This window comes from Corythoichthys intestinalis, chromosome 20, assembly GCF_030265065.1.
Source record: "Corythoichthys intestinalis isolate RoL2023-P3 chromosome 20, ASM3026506v1, whole genome shotgun sequence".
NCBI lineage: Eukaryota > Metazoa > Chordata > Actinopteri > Syngnathiformes > Syngnathidae > Corythoichthys > Corythoichthys intestinalis.
Genome location: NC_080414.1, coordinates 8,790,600 through 8,807,567, shown reverse-complemented (window position 1 = coordinate 8,807,567; position 16,968 = coordinate 8,790,600). Strand labels below are relative to the sequence as shown.

At 39.3% G+C, this 16,968-nt stretch overlaps 1 long non-coding RNA gene across 1 annotated transcript in view; it reads left to right on the top strand.

Annotated features, from left to right (window-relative positions):
• Nucleotides 1–16,628, top strand: part of LOC130908759 (uncharacterized) — a 142,055-nt gene extending 125,427 nt beyond the window's left edge. The window contains exon 3 of the long non-coding RNA XR_009061645.1: nt 16,421–16,628. This is a non-coding gene — a long non-coding RNA (uncharacterized LOC130908759). The remainder of the gene's footprint in view (nt 1–16,420) is intronic.
• The last annotated feature ends 340 nt before the right edge of the window (nt 16,629–16,968 follow it).

Below are 16,968 nucleotides of genomic sequence, written 5' to 3'. Positions count from 1 at the left end.
AGAATGACAGTAAAGTGTCATTTCCACTTGTTACTTGTGTTTTTTGGTATTTTGCTGCCCTCTGCTGGCGCTTGCGTGCGACTGATTTTATGGGTTTCAGCACCATAATTATTATTGACATCAACAATGGCGAGCTACTAGTTTATTTTTTGATTGAAAATTTTACAAACTTTATTAAAATGAAAACATTACGATTTCTATAACTTGTACTAATATTTATCTTTTAAAAACTACAAGCCTTTCTGTCCATGAATCGCTTGAACAGAATGTTAATTATGTTAATGCCAGCTTGCTGATTTATTGTTATAATAAACAAATACAGTACCTATGTGCAGTATGTTGAATGTATATATCCGTCTTGTGTCTTATCTTTCCATTCCAACAATAATTTATAGAAAAATATGGCATATTTTATAGATGGTTTGAATTGCAATTAATTACAATTAATTAATTTTTATGCTGTGATTAACTCGATTAAAAATTTTAATCGTTTGACAGCCCTAATAAATGAATGACCTGGCTATGTTTCATGAGCTATAGCAGACCCTGGTGAGTCGGGAAAGGGGGGGCGCAGCACGTCACGAGTGACATTGCTACGATGCAGGCTAACTACACATAAAATGTCACACATTGTGAACATGTGACAGAAACTGTTGCGCATTTTCGTCTCGTCAGATGAAAAATTGGCATTCGTCTTGTTGTTTTAGTCTCCCAAAATATGTTTTTAGCTCGTCACGTCACGTCGTCATCATGAAAAAAAAGTGTTCATTGACAAAATATTTGCGTTATTGTCATCGTTGACGAAAAAACCACTCTTGCTATGTTCTGTTTTTTTTTTTTCAGGATAAAGTTATCTGAAAAGCTGTTACTATGTTACATTAATAGATGCCTATTTAGCCTGATGTCCTCCATTTTACTATTATTACGTGAACTCATAATGTTTCTTCTTGGTTTCTGATAAATTAAAAAATAACCCCCAAAAATGCGACTTATCCTCCAGTGCGACTTTTTTTTTTTCCTATCTTCATTGTGTATGCTTTGGCTGGTGCGACCAGGGGTTAATTTGAGCTGGATCTTGCCGGAACAAGATCCGGCACCTCTTGATTTTGGCCTCCCTGTGTTCCGGGACTTATTAGGGCAGATCCGGCACCTCTCGCGTATATAAAATAACAATACCGTATTGGCCCGAATATAAGACTATATTTTTTGCATTGAAATAAGGCTGAAAAACTGGGAGCCGTCTTATATTCGGGGTCTAGAAATTATACCCATTCACGACGATAGATGGCGCCAGATATCATTGAAGCAAATGCTCGAATGCTGAACTTGAGGAGTAATGTTCTGTCATGACAGATCTCAGCTACTCTCAAGTTTACCCAGTTTGCATTACTTATTGCAATGTTTTTCCTAGGGCTGTCAAAATTATCGCGTTAATGGGCGGTAAAAAAATCTATCACGTTAAAATATTTGACGCAATTAACGCACATGCCCCGCTCAAACAGATTAAAATGACAGCACAGTGCAATGCCAACTTGTTACTTGTGTTTTTTGGAGTTTTGTCGCCATCTGGTGGCGCTTGGGTGAGACTGATTTTATGGGCTTAAGCACCCATGAGCATTGTGTAATTATTGACATCAACAATGGCAGGTTACTAGTTTATTTTTTGATTGAAAATTTTACAAATTTAATTAAAACGAAAACATTAAGAGGGGTTTTAAAATAAAATTTCTATAACTTGTACTAACATTTATCTTTTAAGAACTACAAGTCTTTCTATCCATGAATCACTTTAACAGAATGTTCATAATATCAATGCCGTCTTGTTGATTTGTTATAATAAACAAATACAGTACTTATGTACCGTATGTTGAATGTATATATGCATCTTGTGTCTTATCTTTCCATTCCAACAATAATTTATAGAAAAAAATTGGCATATTTTATAGATGGTTTGAATTGCGATTAATTACGATTAATTTTTAAGCCGTAATTAACTCGATTAAAAATTTTAATCGTTTGACAGCCCTAGTTTTTCCTTATTCGGATTTGTTTCAAGACTACAGTTAGTTAGACCTCACTTTGATGGTTAATGCAGTTATTGGAATTTTGTTGTTTTATCACAATAGATCGGTTTATTTACATTTCAAAAACCAGAAGCCATTCATTTACGAATGTGATTGCACTTTAGTTTACATATTTAATAGGGCTGTCAATATTATCGCGTTAACGCGCGGTAATTAATTTTTTAAATTAATCACGTTAAAATATTTGACGCAATTAATGCACATGTCCCGCTCAGACAGTATTCTGCCTTTTGGTAAGTTTACAGCAAGGCTTTTTGTGCTGTCTAACAGCGAACTCTTGTGGTCGCTTTGCGACATGGTTTATTTTTTTCTTGCCAGTTCAATATGTCTGCACGACGTCTCGGGCTGACGCCTACGTTGTAATGTAGTGCTTATATGATCCTTGGACAAGATTTGTCCGTAAGTATGGTTGTTGTAAAGATTGTACATATTATGTTAGTAAGCGAAATGTTCTATTTTTTGTATGAGACGCTTTTTGTTCATGTTTAGTGAACCTGTATAGCGTGCTAAGCTAACGTTGTTGCTAATGCAATGCTTGTGTACTTATTTTTTTTGTAGTTTCATGACGGTCTAAAGAGGACAATGGTTTGAGGCTATTTTATTAATAAATCAGATGAAAAAGGAAGAAGTCTGATTATTAAGGCGTCGTTCACTAGCTGTCTAGCTTTGGAAAAAGTAGACGCTTCGGAGTGAGGACAGCATAGACAGATTTAAATGACAGTAGAGTGAAATGCCCACTACAGTCCTTATGTACCGTATGTTGGATACACTGCAGTGTATCAAATACTTGTTCTCCCCACTGTATATATCCATCTTGTGTCTTATCTTTCCATTCCAACAATTTATTTTACAGAATATATATATATAATTTACAGAAAAATATGGCATATTTTATAGATGGTTTGAATTGCGATTAATTGCGATCAATTACGATTAATTAATTTTTAAGCTGTAATTAACTCGATTAAAATTTTTAATCGTTTGACAGCCCTAATATTTAAATGTTCAGATATTAAGATATGAATGAGGAAAAATAGCACGCTTTTTCTCATTTGTTTCAGATGTACTGTTATTATTTTCTGTATAAAAATTAATTTGGTTTTCAAAAAGTATTTTTTCAAACTTGAGTCTTCAAAAAGAGGTGGTCGTCTTATAATCAGGGCCGTCTTATATTCGGGCCAATATGGTAATATAAAAACGTTGGGGGGAAAGAAGGAGAGGAGTCGTTGATAGCTTTCTCCACTTTATTGTTGCAACAATAAGAAAACAATAAACAAAATAATAGCGTACTGTCGCCACATTTGACTGCCAACTTTTGCTTCTCGCTCGTCTCCTCCTCGCTTCCTACCACTCACAGCTGCATAGTGCATAGTGTCTCGTTTTGAGGTTTTTGTTGACAAAGGTATCGAAAACACAACGTGCACAACTTTGTTTCTTTATTAACACAAGGAGCTCAGCTAACAGTACGAACACAGCTTGGGGCTCTCAGCAGGCTGTGCCTCTCTATCGCACTCCCGCATCACGTGACCAAAACAACAGTAACGTTGCGTGCACTTCACGGTGCCTCGGAAAACATATCAGAATAATACACACAGTTATGGACATTACAGTATAAAATAAAATAATAATATGCATAAATTCATTTACACAACAAATCACAAGAATTGCATGTTGTTTATAAAAATTTAACGTCATTTGATAGTCGGAGATTTGTTGATGCACTGGATTCACAAATCTGACAGTCACACTAATCGATGAACTCACAATTGATTGACAACTTTACCTAAGTGTTACGTCCAATCAATGACTTTTGGGAAGAAAATTCATGTGAACACAAAAAAAAAAAAAAAAAAAAAGCTGTTCATGTATTGCAATGTATAATGCTACCATGTATTGACTGTGCGTCCTTGGTTGGTTGAAGGGGACGGGACTTGATAAGCATATGCTTCTCTCGTCAGCCCTTGTCTTTTTTCTTCGGTTTTGTTTCTTCGGGTTAATCATATCTCAAAGCTTGTAACTGCAATGATACCGATGATGATGACAATAAATAAATAAATAAATAAAAGCTGGACCAACAAATCACGCCCCTGAAAGAAAAAAATTTTTTGTTGTTGAAATTTGCGGCATCTGGGGCGCAAGCAACCAGGATCAAACAGTATTTCAAAATGCCAAAAAGACAGTTGCATTTACTGTCTTTTTTCAAAACGAAGAAAGATGGTTCAAAATGAGTCAGAAAAGCACAGAGAAAAGTCTCGCAGCATGGCAAGTGGGCGGGTATTTGCGTTTTGTTTTCAGCACCATTTTCTGCATATGTTCCGGGACCTGTCCCCGTGTCGTCATCCCTGCGCTGTCATATGTACTTTGCGCTCCGGCACCTTATGATTTACAAATTAAGCACTGGGTGCGAATAATATTCAGGTGCGACTTAGTCCAAAAATACGGGTAAAATAAAGTGCAAGTATTAAAGATGTCCCGATCGATCGGCATCCCGATCGATTGGGTCCTATCACGTCATTTTCAAAATATCGGAATCGGCAAAAAATATCGGACATGCCTTTTTTTTATATATATATTTTTTAATTGAATCATTTCCTAATTGTATTTAACGTTACAGACATAATGTGTTACACTCTTCCAGAGTCTTTAGTTTAAGCTTAAGCTAGGGTTATCAAATTTATCACGTTAACAGCGAGAATTAATATTTATTACATTTATCACGTTACAATATTTAACGCAATTAACGCATGCGCTGCACAACCCACTCACGCATTGTCGTGTTCAATCTATAATGGCGCCATTTTACCCGTACAGTTTATAGAGCTAAAAGGCAGCTTAAAATGAGTAGAGAGAATTTTGGCAGTCTTTGGAGCCTTTTTTTAAATGGCTAAAGCCTTACAATATTTCTCCCAACGATTAGAATAATCGTGGGAAGCAATGTGGGGAAGAAAGGTAGTAGTTGATCTTTCTCTTAACACCCTATCTTATTTCCCAACGCAGAGAAGATATATCAATTGGTACCACGACGCACAGTCATGGTTCCACTTCCCATCATGCATTGGGCATGGCCACAGCATCATTTACTGAAAGCTCAACAAATACACTAGATGGCAATATTTAGTCACAATATACAAAGTCACAAGTCTTTCTATCCGTGGATCCCTCTCACAGAAAGAATGTTAATAATGTAATTTTGAGGATTTATTGTCATAATAAACAAATACAGTACTTATGTAGTATATGTTGAATGTATATATTCGTCCGAGTTTTATTCATTTTTTTCTTAATGCATTGCCAAAATGTATATGATCGGGAAAAATTATCGGGAATGATTGGAATTGAATCGGGAGCAAAAAAAAGCAATTGGATCGGGAAATATCGGGATCGGCAGATACTCAAACTAAAACGATCGGGATCGGATCGGGAGCAAAAAAACATGATCGGAACAACCCTAGCAAGTATGATTACCATTACCTTCGCTTGATGAATTGAGAGCTGCCATGACAATAGTGGCATCAATTAACTCATACTCATTGGGAGTCCAGGCTCCAATGTCATCTTTAAATAAATTTGGAAGTCAGGCCCAGTTTATGGGTCAGTTAATCCCTCCATGTCCCTCAGCGGGCTTCCCTCGGTGCTGAAGCCCTTGCGAAAGAGCAGACTTCATCTGCAGCAGGTGCAGCTCTAATGATGCTTTGATGCCATCTGTCAAATCCCATCACTTGCTGTGGCGCCTGACATTTCCGCTCATGGCTCTTAGCAACGACTCCCCTTTCACGTTGAAGCTAAATGCTAACAATAGGATTTGAAAACAACAATTTGAATCTTCGAATCTCGAGAAATAATTCCTTAGCGGCTTAGGATGTTTTACTGTATCTCAGCGATACGTTCAAATATTTGTGTGTGCGATGGGAGTATAAAATGTCACGCCTTCAGTTGACACCTTCTGATTAATACGTCAAACCAAAACATGTCCTTTAGATTCCCCCCACAGCTACAAAACTCGCCAAATAATGCTGTTTTTAGAAATTATTATTGTTATAAAACTCAACAGTCGACACTTCTGGGTGAATAACTGATAATCATCCCACTTGAATGATATGTGTGGGGTGCTGCCTTGTCCCAGCCAGCCAGATCAGAGTCTAAGGATTGCCTCTGTGCTTTGTCAATGACTTAGACAGAGCTCACTGTTTGTCCTTGTGCACAAAAGAAACAATAGCAGCACCATGTGTGTTTGTCTTAAGTATCCAAGGCCGTCTGTGTCCTCTGCGGGGATGTGGGCCCGAAAAACGAGTGGCCAATTAGTGGCTTTGTGTGGATAGAGCTCTGATTTGTTTTTGGGGACAAATTTACGAAAGATATGCAGCACACTCTTGTTTTTGAGAACTTGCAATGTTTTGTCAATGCAAAAAGCGTTGGAAAGAAAAACATCTAATTCAATCTCAACTCTTATAATAAAGAAACTATGTAAAGTTAAGATCCACTATGACAGCATTATTATATATTAAAAACATATTGGTTTTTCACCTTTTCACCCAATTCCGTTCCTCTGGAAAAAGGCCGAATTTCTGATCAAATGATTGGATCGGGACATGTCTAACTTTTACGATTAAAAATGACTGAATTTCTTAGAAAATCGACTAAAACACTGGCCGCCACAGCAATGAAACTAAATGGAGGAGGGCGTTACGTGTGAAAAAGTCTGCCTTTGATGACATCACTTCCGGTTACTGACGCTGTCTTCCTGGCCAACAGTGAAATGGGATTAAAACTGTGTTCTGCGCTTTTTTTAGTTCATTTTCGAAACAAAAGGACAACTGCAACTTGTTGTGGCTCAGTCTCGTATAATCTATCAAATTCGGTAAAGTATACCCCGATGTGAATGGGGGCTTTCAATCCATAAAGTGCATGTGACACGAAAAGGCATGTTTATTTCATAATACACGCGGTATTTTATGCTCCTGAATGATATGGACCGCTTGGATGTGTGTGGAAGCGATCGCTATATTTATTTAGTTTTTTTAATCCCGCGCCATGAAAATGAGTGACTTCCGGCTTCCGTCTTGCATTGAGGAGGAGGGCGCTGTGACGTGTACGGGTGAAGGCGTCCTCTTCACTAAACAGCCGTACTGTTGTGTATGAGGACTAAGGATTCAGCTGATTTTGTGGAATAATACGTTTATTTTTCGCATCACGCTAGCCAAACGGCTGCAGAAAAATCTTGCTTTATGAGTGAGAGGCGTGTGCAGCTTTTTGGAGTTACAAAAGGTTCCCATTCACCGTGGATATTGGCCAAGCCCTACTACTGTGGGATTATTGGACTTACGAGGAAGTGAGTAAACATCTTGTTTTGTATTATGTCAAATATTAATACAGCAATTACACAGTAAACACAACAAACTTTCTTTAAATAAAGGACTTCTTACGTTTGATCATTGATAGGCATGTAAAAAGCTCTCCTCGTGCACATTAGCTGCACGTTAGCTGCACAACAACTGCAGCCGCCCTCCTCCGGGGAATGAACTGTAAATTGCTCTCCGCCGGGCGGTTTGCCGATCCGTGAAGACAATCGACAACCCAGTCGTCATGTCAAATAATCAGGGCTAGTTATGTGTGATTTTCCGCTTCGAAGACTTTGAAATAGGGCTGCAGCTATCGAATATTTTAGTGGTCAAATAATCGATGGACTAGTTAATTCGAATAATCGAGTAATCGGATAAGGAACATGAAAAATTGAAATACCTGAGCTGAGCCTCAAACGGTATAGATTTATTTTTAAAAAATGAGGATCTATGTAAAACAAAAGCACAATTGGCTAACTTACATAGAAAAAGTCAGCTAACTTAAATGCTACAAAATGCTAAAGATTTTTTTTACAATGCTCTAAACAAGTGGTTCAGACACATATTCCCACAAAAAAATGGCTAAATATACCTACAAACTAAATTATGAATGCATTCAAAAACATTAGCTCAAACAAAAACTTAACTAAACTTGCGTTCGTCTTAACAGGGAGCAGTTGGATTCAGCCACGTGAAAAGAGGCAGACCAGAGGGCAGTGTATCCACCCTAATCAATAAAACTAAATGCAAACACTTTCAAAATACACCATTTCGCCACTTTAGATGAACGAATACTCGAGGCAAAAAAATTTAATTCAAATATTTGTTTCTAATCGAATACTCGAGTTAATCGATAAATCATTACAGCACTACTTTGAAACATCACTCGGTTCGCGTTAGCATGTCAGCTAGCTGTCACGCCTCTTGGTTTGTTTACATTCTCCGAAGACGGGGAAGGGGAATGACATATGTCCGATTTAGGTGTCATAAAATATCGTTCGGGAGGTGCGACAGTAAAGGTGAAGTCGACAGTTTTGACCATTATGGAGTAATTTTGCCATGTCGTCCTGAATAAGTGCATTTTCATTATTTCATATTCCATTTAGCACAAGACTGTTATTTGTCATGACCATGCCATTTATTTAGCAGTTGGGGAAAATACTTGGATAAAAAGAATATCCTGTAAAAATATTCAAGTAAAGAGACAGAAACAATGACATTTTGCAGCTCTCTTCGTCGCGTTTTCCTCGTTGTGAATACTTCCCCCTCGACGGGCTGATTGGTCCTTCTCAAGCCATTTATTTAGCTATTGTGGAAAAATACTTGGATAAAAAGAATATCCTGTCAAAATATTGGAGTAGAGAGACTGAAACAATGACATTTTGCAGCTCTTTGTCGCGTTTTCCTCGTTGTGAATAGTTCCCCCTCAATGGGCTGTATAGTAAAACCGATGAGCCCAGTCTCCCGCTGACGTCATCCACCTGTTGGGGACGCTTGAGCCCTATAGACCCTACCCACTGACGTCACAAAACCACGTGCTCGCTGTATGGTTCCGCCCACTTGCCCGTCATTTTGTCCCTGTATTAGCATTGGTTTCAATTGATCGAGGAATTTAAAATACATTTCATGGAAGACCCGGTGCTTTCTGATGCCGTAAACTCACTGGATGTGTTGCATAAAAGGCGTTATGTGGAAAAGCTTCGTTCTATACAGTCGCCAGATCCATATTTGATGCCCAAATCGATGTTTTTCGACCCACTGTCTTCGCCCTGTCTGCCTGACATCTGCTACGCTGATATTTACAATTATCTTGTCCACACAAAATCAGCCTATTCTCACGAAAATTTGAAAAACTTCAAGAGCTTGGAGGCTTATAAATACTTCGTTGCTGGTTGGGTGAAACAGGTCCTCGTCCACGAAAATTCGGCAGGAATCTATCTTGTGCTTGGAAAGGTGAGTTACGAAATTTTCAATTCAAAATCTTTTGTTATTGCTAACATCCACTGTCAAGTCTAATGTATTTCATGTCGTTTGTCAATGGAGTTAAGGCTTTTAATATTTATATGGTTTAGCGATAGCACTCTCACTACATACATACGTGTATGTTGTCGGCGATTAGCCTAGCAATGATCTTAATTGTGGTTATTTGTCAGCCCAAAACCCTTTAAGTATATCTTAAATGCATCTTACCGGATATAAAATGACTACTACATAGTCTGTGGTGATTTTTTGGTGCCCAGTTTTCACGTCGAATTGCAGCCGTCCATTTCGCTCTCCTCTTTGGATCCCTCGGAATACGGTAAAACTTCAAGTCTCTCCTTCCATCTTCTCTGTTAGTGCAACCAACAGCCACACACGCCTTCACCATTTTGATTATTAATGTTAAGGAGCAGAAAAACACGCCGTAAATAGGAGGAATGTACGTAGCCGTAACAGGTTAACACTATGTTTTGACGGACAATTGGGCGGTACCATTCAGGAGAGCGGAGTTGTGACGTCACGTGGGTAGGGTCTATAATGGTAGGCGTGGCTAACTGGCAGATTAAAAGACTAATTTCTCGTCATCTGCGCTCTGCTAAATTGTTGTATATAGACGAATCGTCTCAAAATATGATTCTAATTCACATAATAATGCTGTTTAAGACTTTTTTTCTCCTGTCGTATGCTCTTTAAATCCATTGTGGTGGTGTTCAGACTAAAAACGAGGAGAACGTAGACATCATTGAATTTAATGTGTCCCGGAAACATATTTATCTCAAACTTTACGATAATAAGAGTACTTGACGAGAAATGTCATACCACGTTTGCCTCCCCCAGTAAGCATATTTTCCAATGTGTGAATGGCCGACAGAAGATATGCTAATAATGAGCGTCAATGTTATTAAAGGTGTATTTTGTCCCCTGATGGCCTCTAATCAGCTCTAGTAGGCTGAGCTTGTCCCACCTGGAGGAGTAGCTTACTGATTTTCTGTCAGAAGGACGAGTACGCCGTAATTACGCTTGCCATTTGAAATTCCATCACTCTCCTTTCTCACCAAAGATGAGAGGTGGCTCATTGAAATGTAGGAGGAGTGCTGCAGGGGATATTTTCATTGGTAAACCTCGTCTTTTCAATTAAACACATGGTGGCCATGGTGGATTACTTTTGACCCATGGGGGTGATCAGGGGCACATGAGGGGCCACACTTTGCGTAAAAATACCTTTAATGTCCCAAGAGGGATATGACGAGATCAATATTCCCTCTATGCTGCGCGCATGCGCAATTGCGCACTGCTTGCACAAACTAAGCGCACGAGAAAATCTATGCAGCGCACAAAATAAAATTCAACAGAAACTTATTGTCGTGTCACTAGGACAACTGTCAGCGCCGCACTGATGTGTCAACGCGAAACTCCTATTGGTGCATTCGGTACGGCAACGCGATGCTCCTATTGGTGTGTTACTACACCATGATTGTATATAGTTGTTAAGTACATGAACTGTATGGGTGCGGAGAAAAATAAAGAATGAAAATTAAGCTAATCGCCAGTGCTTATTTACTGAAGCAATATTTAGCTGCCAATTTTTGCAAGTCGTACGTTATTAGTATCAAATTTTAAATATTATATAGTTAATTAGACCAACGAATTTGTTTTCTGTAACGTTTTGCAACGTAACTCAACAAGCAACAGGTGTCTAGCCAATAATACGATACAGTCCATTTCACGTACGCTACTGTCAGGAAATAAAACACACAATAGTATTCTATTCAAATGACAGTCATGAGGAAAAGAGCCTCCCACCTCATCGGGGATTACCGTAATTTCCCGAATATAAGGCGCACCCGTGTATAATGCGCACCCCAAATTTACTTGTAAAATCTAGGGAAAATTATTGTACCCGTTTATAACGCGCACCCTAATTTTAGAAGAAAACAGAGCTTGTGTACAGATACAGAGATGTCATTTTACTGACTGGTGAAACACAGCACAAGCATAGCACATTGGTAGTTCAAAACATTACCGTAAACTGACAATATTTACGGTAATAATATGATTTGACAACTTCTCCAACTTACCAGAATCTAGGAGAAAACAAAACAGATGTGACTTTTCTTTTAAAGGCTGCTGTATAACTTGCTTGTTTCCTCATGATGAATAAATGTTTCTTCCATGGATTGATACGGTAAAATGAAAGTGAGAACGTAAGTCGGAAATCCGTGAGAGCTCATAGCTGTCAACTCGACAGTAACAAAAGGAACTATTGTTATTTGGGTTTGAGTTTCCCGAGGGACCGATATAGTTGACGGACAAAGGAAGTGTGTGTCCTTACATTTGTTATAGTCCGAATTGCGGAGCTGCAATAAACGTCGACTCAAATGAGTTTAAGAAACTAAATTCTGTGCTTTATGAAGAATGAAAAAAGCAGAATTTAACACAGACGAAATCATTCGGCCGATTAGAGTGAAGTATTACCGAAACAAAACGGTGACGTCACGTACCGTAATGGTCGGCAACGGGTCGCCGCATACGTTTCTTCAACACAACGTGGCCGTGTCAATGAAAAAAAATCGGTTTATATATATATATGTAATACATATATATTTCTGTCTCCATCCATGTACCCGTTTATAATGCGCACCATGAGTTTACAAGTTGATTTTGGGGGGAAAAAAGTGCGTGTTATATTCGGGAAATTACGGTAAATCACTTGCAGTCAGGAATCACTCGAGTCAGCTTCAGGTTTAACGTGCACACGGGGTTCGGCAGATGCGAGGCCCAGCGTCGCAAGAGTCTTCCCACCTGTCGAATCTTTTTATTTAGTTTAAGTCACATGCTCAGAAACATGTCATAACAGTGGGTATGTGGTGCGCGATAATTGGTTAGTTCAGAATGAGTCAGCTCTAACAGCTTCTCCTTATTTGGTGTTCCTCAAAAGTGGATGCTTACTGTGAAACAGAAGTGAAACTTACAGTCCGACTTGGGAATTTTATATATTTATATGTATATATATATATATATGTATATATACAGTGGGGAGAACAAGTATTTGATACACTGCCAATTTTGCTGGTTTTCCCACTTGCAAAGCATGTAGAGGTCTGTAATTTGTATCATAAGTTCTCTTCAACTGTCAGGGACGGAGTCTAATACAAAAAAAAACAGAAAATCACATTGTGTGATTTTTAAATAATACATTTGCATTAAATTGCATGAAATAAGTATTTGATACATCACAAAAATCGAACTTAATATTTGGTACAGAAACCTTTGTTTGCTATTACAGATACCAAACGTTTCCTGTAGTCCTTGACAAGATTTGCACACACTGCAGCAGGGATTTTTGACACTAGGAGAAAACCAACACAAAACCTAACATTTCCAGCCTTGTGGAGATGAACAATTTTGTGTCTGGTGTCTTTGGACAGCTTTTTGGTCTTGACCATGTAACAAGTTTGGGTCTTACTGATTGTATGGGGTGGACAGTTGTCTTTATGCTGCCTTTGACCTCAAAGAAGTGCATCTGATTCAGGATAGCACATGGAGTGGAGGTGGACTTTTAAAAGGGTCAGAATTCCAGCTGATAGACAGGTGTTCAAATACTTCTTTGCAGCTGGACTAAACAAATACATTTTTAAAAAATCATACACTGTGATTTCTGGGGTTTTCCTTTTAGATTATCTGTCTCACAGTGGACATGCACCTACGATGAAAATTTCAGACTCCTACATGATTTCTAAGTGGGAGAACTTGCAAAATAGCAGGGTGTTCGAATACTTATTTTCTTCACTGTAGATATGTTAAACTCAAATTTTGTGAAATTTGTATGGGCAATTCAAACTCACACGCTCCGATTTATAATAAAAATGTGTATGTTATCCGCATTTTAAGATAGATTGCATACTATGCATCTTAAATGGTCACCTTCAGTGACCTTGACATTCCCCTCATCAAAATGCTAGTAGAACAGCTAGTGAACTTTGAGAGACAGACAAAGAGACAGAGTGGGGAAAACTAAATAGATTTTTTTCTAAGAGACATTTCATTTTTCCAGAAATAAACCTTTATGCCAAAAATATTCCTGGTTGGATTCAATGGCACGTCGCCACAGCTGAGGAAGTGACTCACTCCTTAATTCATTTTGAGAGGATGCGTTAGTGTCGTCATGATCCTTTTCGTGTACATTATTTGTACACTTGTTATTTGCCAGAGGCATTTCAGAGACAGGATGGGGGATGAAGAAGAGGCTTTCTGAGTCAGCCGTTAGCCCCCCTCACCCTTCTCTCTCGCTTCACTTGCTCGTACCTTTCACCTGCCCCGTGGCCTTATGCCTGCAGACAGACGTTGGCCTGTCTTTGCCTTATTCCTCCTGCACTCCCTCCTAGCTAGGACAACGAGGTCTGACTGCTCACCTCTGACAACGCTTTACACCTCATGGAAGCTGTTAACACTCCCCAACACATATGCACAGACACACACAACAGCTGATGTTGCCATGAGGTAACCTTGACCAGCTGCTAGGAATAATCAGCAACATGGAGCTCAGACCTGGATGAGAGGGAGACCTTTTTCAAGGCTGAGCAGTATGGATGATTTGAAATTAATGTAGGAATAAGATACAGGCAAAATTGCAACACGGGTACGATGACTGGCTAACGGCCGACAGAGTTGAGGCTGATTTATGCCTTTGCGTTCTGTTGACGGCGGACCCATAGCGTAGACCCTACGTCGTCATTGAGCATTTGAAGTTCTGCGCCAAGGGAACAAGTTCGTCTGTAATTCACTGCCAAGCCACTGGAGGGGTGTTGCTTTGTCTTGATATGGTTTTTTGGGAGTCTTGTCGAATTCCTTAAGTTTTATTTCGGACACAGACAGCAACGACATTGGAGATGAACGAGTGTTAACCCTTTAATTCTGTCCAATTTTGCATGCCGTTGATGTTGCCTTTATATTTCAAAGAAAATGTGTCCCCTTTTTTCAGGATATCCTAACCTTCATGTCCAATCTGCTTTCTTCACCGACCAATTATTCAATTATAATCAAACATTTTGTCTCAAATTTGTAATTTTGATGTCCTATTGACAACCAAACATACTTTTGCATGCATTTTGAAGCTAGATGATATTTATTCAACTTCTTTGGATAAACATTCAACGACAAAAATAAGACTGAATAGTTTTATATTTGATAATTCAACAGAAACAGCATGTATGGTCATAGGCGTTTTTGGCCTTGATCTCAACCATGAGAGACAGAATGAGGAAAAAAAAAACAGAAAATCACAGTTTGATTTTTTTAAAAATTATTTGCAAATCATGGAGAAAAATAAGTATTTGGTCAATACTAAAAGTTCATCTCAATACTTTGTTATGTACCCTTTGTTGGCAATAACGGAGGCCAAACGTTTTCTGTAACTCTTCACAAGCTTTTCACACACTGTTGCTGGTATTTTGGCCCATTCCTCCATACAGATCTCCTCTAGAGCAGTGATGTTTTGGGGCTGTCATTGGGCAACACGGATTTTCAACTCCCTCCACAGATTTTCTATGGGATTGAAATCTGGAGATTGGCTAGGCCACTCCAGGACCTTGAAATGCTTCTTACGAAGCCACTCCTTTGTTGCCCTGGCTGTGTGTTTGGGATCATTGTCATGCTGAAAGACCCAGCCACGTCTCATCTTCAATGCCCTTGCTAATGGAAGGAGATTTTCACTCAAAATCTCTCGATACATGGCCCCATTCATTCTTTCCTTTACACAGATCAGTCGTCCTGGTCCCTTGGCAGAAAAACAGCCCAAAAGCATGATGTTTCCACTCCCATGCTTCACAGTGGGTATGGTGTTCTTCGGATGCAATTCAGTATTCTTTCTCTTCCAAACAGGAGAACCTGTATTTCTACCAAAAAGTTCTATTTTGGTTTCATCTGACCATAACACATTCTCCCAGTCCTCATCTGGAACATCCAAATGCTCTCTAGCGAGCTGCAGAGGGGCCTGGACGTGTACTTTCTTCAGCAGGGGGACACGTCTGTCAGGGCAGGATTTGAGTCCCTGGCAGCGCATTGTGTTACTGATAGTAGCCTTTGTTACTGTGGTCCCAGCTCTCTGTAGGTCATTCACTAGGCCCCCCTGTGTGGTTCTGGGATTTTTGCTCACCGTTCTTGTTATCATTTTGACGCCACGGGGTGAGATCTTGCATGGAGCCCCAGATCGAGGGAGATTATCAGTGGTCTTGTATGTCTTCCATTTTCTAATAATTGCTCCCACAGTTGATTTCTTTAAACCAACCTATTGCAGATTCAGTCTTCCCAGCCTGGTGCAGGTCTATAATTTTGTCTCTGGTGTACTTCGACAGCTCTTTGGTCTTGGCCATAGTGGAGTTTGGAGTGTGACTGACTGACAGGTTGTGGACAGGTGTCTTTTATACCGATAATGAGTTAAAACAGGTGCCGTTAATACAGGTAGCGAGTGGAGCCTCGTTAGACCTCGTTAGAAGAAGTTAGACCTCTTTGACAGTCAGAAATGTTGCTTGTTTGTAGGTGACCAAATACTTATTTTCCACTCTAATTTGGAAAGAAGTTCTTTAAAAATCAAACAATGTGATTTTCAGTTTTTTTTCCACATTCTGTCTCTCATGGTTGAGGTTTACCCATGTTGACAATTATAGGCCTCTCTAATCTTTTCAAGTAGGAGAACTTGCACAATTGGTGGTTGATTAAATATTTATTTGCCCCACTGTAATATGTTATAGTACAGACGGATTGACCTGGGATGGATATGTATTTGTCTCAATCTCAATCAAATAAGTCGACCAGCGTGTTTAACCTCTGGGGATTCACTGAAGCAAGCAGACAGGTGATTATTTACTAGACAGGATATGCCGCTTACTCCATGTTTTTATTCCCTCACCATGTTAAGGCGATCCACCGCTCATTCTGCTTGTTGTCCCTGTCTTGTTTCATAAATAAATTCAGCATCCAGCTATGCTTCCCTTCCTATCCGCATTGTTTTTTTGCCAGCAGTGTACCGCGCCTCTCTGACTTGGATGTCTTTGGGAAATGTGCATCTGCATCGCCTGTCACTCTCTGGGAGGCATGCCAAGCACCGCTTGATTGACGTCCGAATCGGCTTGCCATGAAGGGACCGTCTTGCATAGTTCAGTGACCAACATATGTACGCGGGGGGGAAAAAGGACATTTGTGGGCAAAGTGTGATGTGAGTGAATCATTTTTAGCTGGTTTCGAGAGAATTCTGACAGTCTCTGTGTTTACATTTTGAATGCAGGATCTCTACTGTTGCCAAGCAGGTTTGTGCATGCCCATGTCCAAGTCTTTAAAGTATATTTTTCCTAGTCCTCGCCTATGACATTAAACAACCCTGTTCAGCGGTGCTTTGTTGTGATGGCACAGTGTCACTGAAGGTTAACACAGCAATCTCTTGAGAAATAAAAATCACATTTCTTGTGAGTCAGAGGTGTACCGGATTTCGAAAAATGTGATTTTATACCTGAACGAAGAGCGGAATTACACGGACAGAAGTCAATGGAAAATAATACTCCAATACCCTG